Raw genomic sequence first — 15,536 nt, forward strand, 5'->3', positions numbered from 1 at the left:
GTATCTGCAGCCCAGGAAGAGGATTTCCAGACTTCTCAGAGGCCAACACGAGTCCCCAGCAAAGCTGAGACCCGCAGCCCTCATGAGTAACATGGAAACGGAACTCCTGGTCATCGTGCACATTTGCAAGTGCATTGACTTCTCGACATCTCTTGAAGTCATGCTTTGGGTTACTTGTAGCCCACACCCCGAGCAGAGAATCTACTGAAGATTGTTGGCCTAGTCACCCTGAGTGACCCGTGGGCCTCCATTTTGTGATTCCTCTCAAGGTCCCTTTGCGATCCCTGGTCCGTAGACTGGTGGGTCCCTCTGAAGGTAACTCTGACTTTCTTTGGGCTTCCCTACTTGCTCCAGATGTGCCCTTACTCCTCCTCACTGGTGGAGTCCCTCTGACCTTGCTGGTCTGCACCGAAGCATCTTTCTCCTTTCTGCGTGGGTTGTTGTTGCCAAGGCTTGTTGTGTCCAATCCGGGCACCGACACTGCCGCACTCGACATCCTTTGTGGGACAGCTCAAATCCAGCTCCTGGTTGTCCTCAACACCTCCTGGTCCTCATGGCTGAAGAGTCAAACTTCACCTTCTTCACCTGAAATCACCCGACATCGGTGGGCATTCGTCTATCGCGCCCCTGGTCACTGGCAAGTGACCCAGACTCTGTCCCCTCTCCTTTCAGGTTCTTCTTATCTTCGATCCAGGCTTGGATCTCTTCGGACATGTCGCATCTTCCCAGCAGCAGCACTTCTTCGCCAGCTTCCATTGAAAACGATGACACGACCCGACACCATTTAACACCTATGCACCCGGCTTCCCTGGGTGAGGTAACTCGAGTACTCCGGTGCTCCCGTGGGTGTTGACCCTAGAAATGCCTAATTCCAAGAGGGTTTGGTCCTAGTCCATTTCTAAGTGTCCCTAATCTTTAAAAATCTAACCGCGACTTTCACCATAGAAGCTTACGGGAGCTCGCAGCTGTGTTCTCACACTGCACACGGCCCCCGTGGGTCCCCTGTGTCACTACCTTGGGTGGTTCCTTGGGGACCCAGTGATTCTACAGGCTCTAGGCCTTGTGTCTAGTTAAGTCATGGTTCTTATACCACTATTTTAGTATATGGTTTGGCTCGCCCCTAGGGCCTAATGTGTATTTTGTGCTACTTTACTGTTTATTTGAAGTGTAACTTATGTGTTTGGACCTCTAGCCTCATAAAGAGACTAGCAGGGTGTATTTAGTAATAAATACATATATTTTATATATATACCTGGTATGGTTGCCTTTCATTTAGCCATTCAGGAGATTGTAGACTGGTAAAACAAGCTGCTTTACATTTCGTCAAGACTTAGCCTGACGGCTTCTCTCCATAGCTACCACTAGGATAGCTTTCAATAATAAAGGTTGTCTTTAACCTATCATCAATAAGGGGTTGTTTGGACTTGTGCAAAGTGCCCACTATAACTAATGGACAGCATATACCAGGCCAACTTCTCACATTGGTGTGCAGCGTGTGGTATTCCAGCTTGCTATTGTTTTACCAGATAATCTTAATTGAACTGACTAACTGAAAACCACTAAAGGTACCTAAGGTACATATAATACAAGCTTAGAATACAGTAAGTTCTACTGAACTTAGAGTTGTGTGTCAAGGGCTTAGCACACTCTTTCTACAACTCAAGAGAGTTTAGTAGGCCACACTAGAGTAGGTAGTGCATAGACCACACCTCACTAGTAATGTCTTCACGGCCAGGAACCAGTGGGTCCCTGCCAGAAGCCAATGGGCTTCTTCCCTCCAAGTATGATAACCTCCCATTCTTGGAATTGAAAGCATTATGCAGTACTAGGAGACTGAAGACAGGCAAAAGTCCAACCACCCAATGCCTCATAGAGGTACTCAGGCTGGATGATCTCAGAAGACCTATAGGGTCTGAAGGGGTAGACAGAGTGGGTGGGGTAGTAGATGAGGAAGGGCCTAGGGGTGAAATTCCCCATGACCATACCTCTAATTCTGACCAGGAAGATGACAATGATCTTGACCTGGAAAATCCAGCACCCCTGGAAGATGAGGAGGAGCGCAACAATGGTCCTCTCTTTGCCCCTCCTGGAAGAGTTGGTGGTGGGCCTAGAAGGTCCAGATCTCCCTCAGTGGAGTCTAACCATTCTGGTTCATCTATAGGGACCTCTATCGCTGCTCATATGAGGGAAACCTCCCAGGAGAGGAGAAAGAGACTGCTGAAGTATGAGGAAGCCCAGCTTAAAATCAAAAAGCAGCAGATAGCCCTGGAAAGAGTGTCCCTAGAGCTGTACAGACCTAGAAAAAAGATGGGACTAGAGTCCCATGGTGACAGCATCATCCCTATTGATAGGGAGAGGTCTCATGACCATAGAAACCTAAACAAGATTGTCCCTCCCTACCAGAGTGGGGATGACATCCACAAATGCATTACTGCACTGGAAAGGGCCTGTAAAGTACAATGGGTCCCCCAGGAGCAGTGGGCAGCAATCGTATGCCTCTCCTTTGCAGACAAATGTAGAGATAAGCTCCTCACTGTTAGAGAGGAGGATGCTGATGATTACTCCAGTCTGAAAAGTGCATTGATTGAAGGGTTTGGCCTAACCACTGAACAATATAGGTTAAAGTTCAGATATACCCAAAAGGCACAAAGTCAAGACTGGGTGGACTTTGTAGATTGTGCTACCAAGGCTCTGGGAGGCTGGTTACTTGGCAATACGGTGTGTGACTTCAAAGGATTGTATAATCTAATCATGAGGGAGCAAATTCTTAATAACTGTCAAAATCAGTTGCTACATCAGTACCTGTGGACTCTGATCTGACCACACCCCAAGAATTGGGAAAGAAGGCGGACAAATGGGTCAAAACCAAGGTGAGGCAGAAGGTACAGAACCAAGGTGGTGACCCAAAGAAGCAAGATTGTAAGAACTCTGACAAGGGTGGGGAGAAGGGTAAAGACCAGAAGTCTTCACAAGGTCCCCAAAAATCGTCCTCAGGTGGGGATTCCCAGTCTAACAAGGGAAAAGGCCAAAAGAAACCATGGTGCAAGATCTGTAAGCAGAAAACTCACTGGAATAGTGATTGCACCAAGTCCAAAGACTCAACTCCAGCCACCATTGCCCCTAAGGCAACTGTCCCCCCTAGTGCAGCTACAATTGGTGGTAGTAATACTCAGAATAAGGGTGTAGTAGGGTTAACCCTGGGTTCTGAGATGGACTCTGGCCTAGTCAGAGTTCCAACTCAGGCTGTCCTGATCTGTGATGGAGGCATTGACATGTCCTCCTTTGTGAGTCCCAGTAACTTTGGCAAATACAGGCAGCAGCCTTTGATTAATGGAAAAGAGGCTTTGGCATTAAGGGACAAAGGGTCAAGTGTCACAATGGTGACAAAAGATCTTGTGGATCCTGGGCAGATTATACTTGGTGAAATGTACCAAGTGACCAATGCTAGCAATGTCAGAACAGACCATTCTCTGGCAGTTGTTAATTTCTCCTGGGAGGGGTAACTGGTCTTAAGAAGGTTGTGGTGGGGGCAGACCTACCAGTTGAATGCTTGCTTGGCAATGATCTGGAAACTTCACCTTGGGCTGAAGTTGAGCTCAGGACACATGCAGAAATGCTAGGGATCCCTGCACATGTATTTGCTATGACTAGGTCACAGGCCAAAATGTCTAAAGATGAACAGGCCCTGGATTCTGGAACAATGGACCAGGTGCCTCCCAAGAGGAGGAGCAGTAGGGTTAAGGTAGTGCCTTCCCCCTTGACTCAGAATACAGATCAGTCTCCCGAGGGAGATGATCTTGGACCTGAAAAAGGAACTGTCCCAGAGGAGCTTGAACCTGACCAGGTTGAGTTCTTGGGGACAGGGGGCCCTTCCAGGGCAGATCTGAGCCAGGAACAGTAAACCCACCTTTCTCTTGAACCCCTCAGAAAGCAAGCTGCTGATGAGGCTGCTGAGAATGCAAGTGGCACCCATAAAATCTATTGGGATGATGGACTCCTTTATTCAGAGTGTAGAGACCCCCAAGCCTTGTGCTTCCAGGAGGTTGGTCATACCTCTGAAGTTTAGGGGCTTCCTACTGACACTAGCCCATGATATTCCCTCAGCAGGACACCTGGGCCAGAACAAGACTTGGGACAGAATTGTCCCTCACTTTCACTGGCCCAACATGTCTGAAGACACTAAGGAGTTTTGTCGCTCCTGTGTAACCTGCCAAGCCAGTGGCAAGGCAGGTGGAACCACAAAGGCCTCCCTGATACCACTACCTGTGGTGGGGGTTCCCTTTGAGAGGGTGGGGATTGACATTGTTGGTCTCATGGATCCTCAAACAGCCTCTGGGCACAGATTTATCCTGGTGGTGGTGGACCATGCCACTAGGTACCCAGAAGCCATGCCCCTTAGAACCACTACAGCACCTGTGGTGGCAAGAGCCCTCTTGCGTGTATTCTCAAGAGTGGGTTTTCCTAAGGAGGTAGTATCTGACAGGGATGTAAACTTCATGTCCAGTTACTTGACTGCAATGTGGAAGGAGTGTGAAGTGAATTACAAATTCACCACACCCTATCACCCACAATGCAATGGTTTAGTTGAAAGATTCAACAAAACCTTAAAGGGCATGATCAAAGGTCTCCCAGAAAAGCTTAGGCGCAGATGGGACATCCTTTTGCCCTGCCTTTGATTTGCCTACAGAGACGTGCCACAAGAGGGGCTTGGTTACAGCCCTTGTGAACTTTTGTTTGGCCATCCTGTTAGGGGTCCTTTGTGTTTGGTGAAGGAGGGATAGGAGTTACTTCTCAAACCCCCTAAACAGGATATTGTGGACTATGTACTTGGTTTCCGCTCCAGGATGGCTGAGTACATGAAAAGGCAACTAAAAACCTTGAGGTTAGCCAGGAATTGCAAAAGGCCTGGCATGACCAAAAGGCTGTGCTGACTGTTTACCAGCCAGGGCAGAAAGAGTGGGTGCTGGAGCCTGTGGTCCCAGCTGCCCTCCAGGACAAATGGAGTGGCCCCCATACAATTGTTGAACAGAAAGGGGAGGTCACCTACTTAGTAGACCTTGGAACCCCTAGGAGTCCCCATAGGGTACTTCATGTCAACAGACTTATACCATATGTTGACAGGGCAGATGTGGGCTTGCTCATGGCTACTGATGAGGGACAGGAGGAAGAGAGTGACCCACTACCTGACCTGCTCTCTCAGAACCCTGATGATGGATCAGTAGATGTTGTAGCCTTGGCAGGCATCCTCACTGTCCAGCAGCAAACTGACTTCAGAAAACTTCTCAGCCAGTTCAGACATATGTTTTCTCTGACTCCAAGTCAGACTACCTGATGCACTCATGAAGTGGACACTGGGACAATCTGCCTGTGAAGAATAAGATCTACAGGCAATCCGACCATGTCAGGGACTGTATAAGGACAGAAGTCCAAAAGATTTTGGATTTGGGAGTCATTGAACCCTCAGATAGCCCATGGGCTAGTCCAGTAGTCCTTGTGCCTAAACCTCACACCAAAGATGGCAAGAGAGAGATTAGGTTTTGTGTGGATTACAGGGGTCTCAATGCAGTCACTAGGACTGATGCCCATCCCATCCCAAGGGCAGATGAGCTAATAAATACTTTGGCCTCAGCCAAGTTTCTAAGCACATTTGACTTGACAGCTGGCTACTGGCACATCAGACTAGCTGATGATGCAAAGCCAAAGACAGCATTTTCTACCCCTAGTGGGCACTATCAATTTGTGGTAATGCACTTTGGTTTGAAGAATGCACTTGCCACTTTCCAAAGGTTGGTGAATCAAGTCCTTACAGGCCTGAAAGACTATAGTGCAGCATATCTAGATGATATTGCTGTCTTTAGCTCCACCTGGGAGGATCACCTGGTCCACTGAGGAATGCTTTGGAAGCCCTGCAAAAAGCAGGCCTAACTATCAAGGCTGCTAAGTGCCGGATAGGGCAGAGTCAGGTTGTGTACCTGGGCCACCTGGTAGGTGGAGGCCAGGTTCAACCATTGCAGAGCAAAATCCAGACCATCATGGACTGGGTTGCTCCCACTACCTAGACTCAGGTGAGAGCCTTCTTAGGCCTGACTGGGTATTACAGAAGATTTGTCAAGGGTTATGGATCAATAGTGACACCCCTGAATGACTTAACCTCTAAGAAAATGCCCAAGAGGGTTCAGTGGACAGTTAGCTGTCAAAAGGCATTTGATGACCTGAAGCAGGCCATGTGAACTGCTCCCATTCTGCAAAGTCCTGATTACTCCAAAAAGTTCATTGTACAAACAGATGCATCTGAGTTGGGGGTAGGGGCTGTACTGTCACAGTTGAATGATGAAGGTCAGGATCAGCCAGTAGCTTTCATAAGCAGAAGGCTGACCCCCATAGAGAAACGTTGGTCAGCCATTGAGAGGAAGGCCTTTGCTGTGGTTTGGGCTCTGAAGAAGTTGAGACCATACTTGTTTGGTACTCACTTCATTGTTCAGACAGACCATAAGCCCCTCTTATGGCTAAAACAAATGAAGGGTGAAAACTCCAGGGTGCTTGGTTATATGTGAGAGGGTGCCCAGGCATGAGCTGAGCCCCTCTGCAGCCTTCGGAATCTATCCACCGGGGTTGTCAGTAGTGCAGCCTGACCATCTACTCTTAAGTGCATTATATCTTAAATGGTTAATGCTAACTTTGGACTGGTTGCACGGAAACATGTGTCAAACACCTTGGAATCATACCTCCACATCAATAACTGGTGTGGGAATATGATCCCACCCTTCTAGAGGGAGAGACATGACAGCACCGGTATGCCCGGTACCAGTTTAAAAGAGCCTTGGCATCACAAAATGGATGCTGCAGTCACAGACACGAGTCTGGCCTCCTGCTGCTGACCGAAACTCCGGCAGGAAAATAGGTTTCCTATCACAGGGAGGTGTAACCACCTCCCAGACAGGCTTTAGTGAATTGAGGCTGGGTGGGAGCACTCCATTAGTGCTTTGAAGTCTGCACTGGCCCCTGCTCTGGCGTGAAACTGGACAAAGGAAATGAGTGTAGCCACCCCTCTTTCCAAACCCTCCCATAGGTGGGTCCCCAGAGTTAGTCCAACCCCTTTCTTAGGTATAAGTAAGGAACCCCTGGCAACAGGACTTTAGATATCCCTGGACAAAACTCTGCAACTGAATCCTGGAACTCCGACGCTCTACTCAAGATTAGAGGACTGAAGAAATCTCCCTTGGGGTCAAGGAGTGACTCCCCTGCTTGGCAGGCAATCATCAAAGCATTTGCCGGTCTGCATCTCCGAAGCTCCCGACGGACTCTGAAGTATCTGCAGCCCAGGAAGAGGATTTCCAGACTTCTCAGAGGCCGACCCGAGTCCCCAGCAAAGCTGAGACCCGTAGCTCTTGTGAGTAACAAGGAACCGGAACTCCTGGTCAATGTGCACATTTGCAAGTGCATTGACTTCTCAACATCTCTTGAAGTCGTGCTTTGGGTTACTTGTAGCCCAAACCCCGTGCAGAGAATCCACTGAAGATTGTTGGCCTAGTCACCCTGAGTGACCCGTGAGCCTCCATTTTGTGATTCCTCTCGAGGTCCCTTTGCGATCCCTGGTCTGTCGACTGGTGGGTCCCTGTGAAGGTAACTCTGACTTTCTTTGGGCTTCCCTGCTTGCTTCAGATGTGCCCTCACTCCTCCTTGCTGGTGGAGTCTCTCAGACCTTGCTGGTCTGCACCGAAGCATCTTCCTCCTTTCTGCGTGGGTTGCTGTTGCCAAGGCTTGTTGTGCCCAATCTGGGCACTGACGCTGCAGCACTCGACATTCTTTGTGGGATAGCTCGAATTCAGCTCCTGGTCATCCTCGAGGCCTCCTGATCCTCGTGGCTGAAGAGTCAAGCTTCACCTTCTTCACCTGAAATCACCCGACATCGGTGGGCATTTGTCTATCGTGTCCCTGGTCAGGTTCTTCTTATCTTCGATCCAGGCTTGGATCTCTTCGGACACTTCGCATCTTCCCGGCAGCAGCACTTCTTCGCCAGCTTCCATTGAAAACGACGACGCGACCCGACACCATTTGATACCTATGCACCCGGCTTTCCTGGGTGAGGTAACTCGAGTACTCCGGTGCTCCCGTGGGTGTTGACCCTAGAACTGCCTAAGTCCAACAGGGTTTGGTCCTAGTTTCTAAGTGTCTCTAATCTTTACAAATCTAACCGCGACTTTCCCCATAGAAGCTAAGGGGAGCTCGCGGCTGTGTTCTCACACTGCACACAGCCCCCATGGGTCCCCTGTGTCACTACCTTGGGTGGTCCCAGCGATTCTACAGGCTCTAGGCCTTGTGTCCAGTTTAGTCGTGGTTCTTATACCACTCTTTTAGTATATGGTTTGGCTCGCCCTTAGGGCCTAACGTGTATTTTGTGCTACTTTACTGTTTATTTGAAGTGTAACTTATGTGTTTAGACCTCTAGCCTCATAAAGAGACTAGCAGGGTGTGTTAAGTATTAAATACATATATTTTATATACATACCTGGTGTGGTTGTTTCATTTAGCCATTCAGGAGATTATAGACTGGTAAAACAAGCTGCTTTACATTCCTACCACTAGGATAGCTTTCAATAAAGGTTGTCTTTAACATATCATCAATAAGGGGTTGTTTGGACTGGTGCAGGGTGCCCACTATAACTAGTGGACAGCATATACCAGGCCAACTTCTCACAGTTTCCTTTAAAAAAAGCAGGCTTAACAATAGTATAAAGTGTATGCATCAATACTTGCCAAATATGTTGTGAGTTGCAGCTCGGCCAGCATGTTCCCCATAGATCTTCTTCTAAAAGGAGACTTCTTTCACCCTGAGGAATTTACCACCCAGTTGTTCCTCCAAATCTTTGGGTGCGCCCAGTGGTGTTTTCGGTGCCTGCGCCCAACTCTTTAATTGCATATACTTAATATGGGAAATTTTGTCCCCCATAAGATCTTTTATCTTGCTCCATGCGATGGCTGTCCCTCCTGTGCAATCTACCCCCAGACAAGTGTACCCATCTCCCTCATTGGTAATGCCAATTTATCTTTGAGGCATTCCGGTGTCCCTGGGGAGTCCTAAATTGGAGCTGAAAAGGAATAGTAGTCTAGTTAGAGCCGCCTTCTTATTGTGTGCCACATTCTGGTGAGTGCTTGTAGTACTTTTAAATTAATCTTCTTGAATAGGTTTGGGTCCCCAAACTTAAAAAAAAAAACACCAGTACCCATTTTGCTTGCTTTTATCATTGCGGAGAACATAAGTCCGACATCCATATCTTCTGGGGTTCTGAAGAGAATTCTAGAGTTAGTGATATGAAAAGCCCAAGCGTAGTACTGAATGTCCAGTAACAATAGCCCGAACTGCCAGGCCAGGTCCTCCCTGAACTGGAAACAAGCATCCTAGGACCAGTTTCGGACTTTCAGCCCTCATCAGCCAGGATAGCTTGACATCAGTGGCACGGGACCCACGTCTGCGCATACCTGGCCCACTAGGGGTGACAAGTGCAAAAATAACAATTGATGGACAGAATGGAGAACAATGTCATACATTCACCCCAGCACAGAGATCTGGGCCTAAATCCATCGTTTTTTTGCTCACCATGCCATTACAGTTTGGACCCAGCCATATGCAAATCGGCAGTTCGGGATGGACTGTTCCCATAGGGCACAGAGTCAAGACTGATTTGCATATGGCTGGGTTCAAATTGGAGTGACATGGAGAGTAAAAAAACGATGGATTTAGATCTCTGTACTGGGGTGAATGTATGACATTGTTCTGGATTCTGTCCATCAATTGTTGTTTTTGCATTTGTCACTCCGAGTTGGACGGGTATGCCCAGACGTGGGTCCCGTACTCTCCATGCCACTGGAGTCAAGTTATCCTGGCTGATGAGGGGTAAAACCCCAAAACCGGTCCTAGGATGCTTGTTTCCGGTCCAGGGAGGACATGGCTTGGCAGTTCGGGCTGGACTGTTCCCATGAGGCACAGGGTCAAGACTGAATTTCATATAACTGTGTCTGAACTGGGGTTGCGAAGTGAACTAAAGAACAATGATGGATTCAACCCAGATCTGTGACTGGGGGTGAGTGTCTGAAAAGTTTCAGCGCTCTGTCCATCATCTTCTTGTGTTTGCTTTGTTCGCCCTACGTTGGCAGGTTATGCCCAGACGTGGGTCACTGGATTCAAGCTAACCTGGCTGATGAGGGCTGTCAGCCCAAAACCGGTACCCGGATGCTTGATTCCAGTCCAGGAAAGACATGGCTTGGCAGTTCGGGTTGGACTGTTTATATGAGGCACAGGTTCAAGACTGATTTGCATATAGCTGTGTCTGAACTGGGGTGGCAAAGTGAGCTAGAGAACGATGATGGATTCAACCCAGATCTGTGACTGGGGGTGAGTGTCTGAAATGTTTCAGCACTCCGTCCATCATCTCCTTGTGTTCGCTTTGTTCATTAATGTAAGTGGGCACCTTGCTTCAGTCCAGACAACCCTTATGTTGATTTGAGAAGTCTTAGACAACCACAGAAAGTTCTCTAAGTGGTAACTTTGGAGAGCAGCCTTCAGGCGTGGTCTTGAAGGAGTGTAAAGCAGCTGTTTTACCAGAATGCAATCTTATAGTATAGATTAAATGAAAGTATTTTCAAAAATATGTATTTATTATATAACACTATCTAGTATGTTACAGTATCTCCCACATGGAGATAGACACAAAGCACACAATATTTCAGCAAAGAAATCAAAGTAAATAGCACTAATACACAGTGGGCCCCGGGGGGGATGACCAAACCATATACTAAGAAAGTGGTATAAGAACCACAACTCAAGTCAGGACAATGTTGAGAGGCTGTAGAATCACTGGGGACCCAAGGAACCACCCAAGGTAAGTAGATGGGGACCCCACGGAGGACGCGTGCAGTGTGAGAACACCACCACGGGCTCCATACAACTCTACATGTAAGCTGCGGTTGGAGTGTTAAAGATCAGGAACCCTTCTCAGTGGACCCTGAAGAAACCCCATGGAGGACAGAAGGTTGGAGAGCCACCCCACCTGTGGATACCGTGATAACCAAGTTACCTATCCCAGGGAAGCCGGGTGCATAGATGTGAAGTGGCATCTGAAACAGCCGTCAAACCCAATGGAGGACTTCAGGAAAGTGCCGCTGATGGAACAGGAGAATGTGTCTGTGGGAATTCATATGTGAATTCTTGAAGAAGAGTACCTGAAAGCAGATGGGACAGAGTCTGGGTTACTTGGGAGTGACCAGGGGCTCGGTAGACAAATGCCCACCGATGTCGGGTGCTTCAGAATAGATGTCGATGACCTTGACTCTGCAGCTGTGGGGACTAGGCGATGTTGAGGATCACAAGGAGCCGGATACGAGCTGTCCCATGAAGGATGTCGAGTGCTGAGGGGCCAGTGTCCAGTGGGAGCACCAACAAGCCTTGGCAAAAGCAGCCCATGCAGGAGGTCAAAAAGTTGCAGGAAGAGGGCCAGTAAGGTCCAGGAGTCTCACCACAAGCAGAGGGAGTCAGGGTAAGCCCAGAGCAATCAGGGGAGTCCAAAGAAGATGTAGTTGACCCCCACCACAGGACCCACTGGTTGAAGACACTGGAGTCGCAGCACGACCTCGTGCAGCTTTATAAAACAACAGACCACGGAGCACCCAGTGTGAGGTGGTTGAAGATCTTTGCAGGAGAAGTTGCCAGAGGTTTTGGCTACTTGGAGCCCAATGCACCTGTTACAGAATTGCCAACAAGCAGTTGCACTTGCAAAAGTATGCGGTGCACAGGGCTCGGGTATTGCAACCCCCACAAGGGATGCTGGCCTCAAACTCAGTGAGAGGACAGCTCAGGCCTCAAGGGATGTAGGAACTCACCTCCTGTGTTGTTGAACCCTTCAGAGTCCGTAGGAGCTCGGGATCAGCAGACTGATCAGCAGTATTGCGGTGTCTACGAATGCAGGGGAGTGACTCCTTCCTTCCAAGGGAGATTACTTCTGTAGTCCTTGATGCTTCACAGACGTTGGAAGGTTCCTGTATGATGCACAGGCACAGATGATGCAGCAGACTGGAGGGGAGATGAAGTCATGCCCAAACGAAGTCCAGCGAAGTCCAGAGCGCCTAGACGGTAGAAGTGCAGTGGTATCAGGTCTGAATCTTATCCCACCATGAATCTAGGGACCTACACCCAGGTAAGCCCTTAAGTACCCTAGGGAAAGGGTTGGGAAGATTCAGGGGACCCTCCCCGGGGTCTGTCTGGACAGAGGGGAGGTTACTCCCATGTCCTTTGTACAGTTTTGCACCAGAGCGGAAGCCAACGGCTCCCAGCACTGGTATGAACTGGACTATGCACAGGGACACCAAATGTGCCCCTCACGCCGACTTTCTGGCGTTGCAGGCGCACCCACCCAGCCCTAATACACTAAATCCTGCCTGGAAGGTGGTCACACCTCCCTGTGACAGGATGCCTATTGTTCCACCTTCCTCTGCTTCAACTTGGCTCAGCAGCAGGAGGGCAGAAATGTGTCTTTGGTCGGCAGCAACCATTTTGTGCTGTCTGGGTCAAGAAGGCTGGTGCCGGGAACACTGAGAGTCTAATGGAGGGCTCTTCCAGTGCTTGGGGTCGTACCTCCCACAGCGTTTATGGTGTGGGGGTGTGATTCCAACATGTTCGATACCAAACATGATAGGATTCGTTGCAGCAGTTTTCGAGATGGTCATCGCATAATTAGGTGGTGCCCCTCTATTTAGTATATGGCTGCTTCACTGACAACCCGGGAGAATGGACTCCGTAGGCTGTAAGGGTGTCCTGCTCATGCAGGGGCACCCTCTCACTTAGAACCAAGCACCCTGCCTTCAGGTTTGTAAAGGCCTGCTATACGGGTGACTTATAGGTTTAAAGTGGAGTGACCCTTAGATATAGTAAACCTATATCTTTAGTGAGTGGTGCATGCATCAACTTACACAGGCTACAATGGCAGGCCTGTAGTTCAATTTTTCATGGTCTCTCATGGGTGGCATAATTCATGCTTCAACCCATGGGAGCCCTCTGGCTACCTTTGCCCTGGGTACCATATACTAGGGACTGAAAAGGGCACTCCAGTATCCAATCTGGGATTTACAAAGGTACTGAACACAACAGTTTAGGGAGAAAGCAGATAGACTGAGGTCCTGATTTGCAGAATCCCAGTCAGACTAGTCAAAAACCAGCATAGCACCAGGCAAAACGTGAGGGGCCCATGCAGAAGGATCCTACATTCCTACAGTGTGGCTTATTTTCCCTCACAAAATTTAGCAGACAAGTTAAACAACAATATAGTTGTTATCTATCCCGAATCTTGGACTGCGATGAGCCCAATAACAACTTCAACTGCTCAGCATTAAGCGCATATCCACTCACAACCAAACAAAATATATCGTCGGCGCGTGGCCACGCTGATGATCAAGATGGCCGCGCGCCAGTGAAGCTCCGTCACCTGATATACCTCTCTATCGCCAGAAAGGGCGCTATGCTGCATCCACAGCCATCCAATGGAACGATGTTGCAGGCAGAAATGGTGCTGCGAGGGTAGCACCAGAGCCTGAGGCTGCGGGGTATCGAGCACCCCATGACTGCCTGGGCTGTCCTACGGCTGCCTGACAGGGACGAGGGCAACTGCTGTGAGCCCAGCCTACTGTAGGCACCATGATGTGTGCCTGCGAGCCTGAACCAGATGGGGGCATCAGCACTGTTTGGGGCCCTGAGACTGCGGCATGCTGATGTGCTTGTGGAGTGGGCGACCGCATTTGACCTAGCTGCTGCACTGCTGCCTTAATGCCCCGGTAAGCTGCAATCACTGTGCAGTGCACCTTGATCTGTCGAGGGGATCCTTGACTGTGGTGCCTGATGGAAACTACTGTGCCCGTAACTATATTTGTTTTGCCCTGCGGTAGAATGAGGTGTACTCACCACTAGTAGGAGTGGTATACTGAATATGCGGTCCCGAGATGCTCTCCAGACTCCACTTGGCCTCATGGTGCCATGCTGAGAGCAGCCAAAACCAGCCCTTCCGTCAAGATGCATTATTTGTTCCCTGTTCTGTGGGGAAGCATACAACAAGAAGGAGGTCACACCTGCCTGGCCCTTTACTGTAGCTCTGACCTGCAGAGGACATTTGGGAAGCACCCCCCGAGCTTATACCTGTGACTGGCTGACTTGTTGGATGGCTGGTGAAGCTACTGCCCGGTCCATAGTGCCCCCTACATGACCTTCCTGCTACACACCTAGCACTGTATACTACTGTGACACCACCCTGACCACAACTCATGTGGCGGGTGCTTCCAGGCAGTTGCTAATATTCAGAATGGCCCTAACTTCCACTGCTGGTTGCAACAAGTTCTCTGCACGACATTACACTACTGCACTGCACTGATCATGGCGCGCGGAGATCCAAAACACTGCAAGCTACCATTCAAGCGCACCAGAGAGGCAGGAGACACCTCCAACAAGGAGACGGTTGGCCGGCACCTCAGACCAGGAGCTTGCCTCTGGCACAGGTGCAATGATGGCCAAGCTCCTTCTGGGGTTCCACGCCATCGACACCTAGTTCAACACCCTGAAATCCTGCATTAACCTCATGGGTGAGCACTTAGATCGCCAGACTGTTCGCTTGGCCGGTGCGGTGGAATGCATCTCGACCCTGGGACAAATCAAAAACCATGAATAAGTGACTGGAAAAGTCAAAAACATCCTGAAGATGGTGGCTATCAAGAATGAGGACCTTGAGGCCAGGTCCTACCGCAACAATCCACATATACTGGGGATCCCGGAATCCACTGATACAGGGTGTATAGACCTCTTTGTCAAACACCTTCTGTCAGACCTGTTTGGGCACCAAACGTTTATGCCCACTTTTGTGGTGAAGCTTGCTCACCATTCCCTTGGCAAGTGACCCACTCATGGTACCCTGCCATGCCTTATCAACGCACAGCTTCTCAACTTCTGAAAATGGAACACTGCACTCCATCTGGCATGTAGGGTGGGACAGATGCAATATCAGGGCTCCCAACTATCTTTCTTTCCAGACTTCACCATGATGGTGCAGAACGGCCAATGCAAATATGCTGATGCTAAAGCCGTGTAATGCAAATTCAGACTGACATATAGCATGCTTTACCCGGCCTGGCTGCAGGTGAATGATAATGGTAAATCTCACTTTTTTGATGCTCTTGCAAAAGTCCTGGCCTTCTGTAAACAGTACAAATAAAGGACAAACCTCCTGCACATCGTGGTGCACCTACTTTGTTGCCACAGACCTGCAAGCCTCTTCCAATATTGACCTATTCCCACCTAACCGATTACAGCCGAGGGCTACCCTGCGTTCTTCCCCTATTGAACATTATTGCAGCATTGCCACTTGTGGGGAGCTGCGATGGGGCTTAAATGACTCAGTAGGCCCACACCCCTCTTTAACCATTTAACCCATTCTGACTCCATTCCATTTCATTCATAGATTCGCCATCGGGTATAGATCCCACAGCGGTGTTCTCCCCTCGTG

This window comes from Triturus cristatus, chromosome 12, assembly GCF_964204655.1.
Source record: "Triturus cristatus chromosome 12, aTriCri1.1, whole genome shotgun sequence".
NCBI classification, from domain to species: Eukaryota; Metazoa; Chordata; class Amphibia; order Caudata; family Salamandridae; genus Triturus; species Triturus cristatus.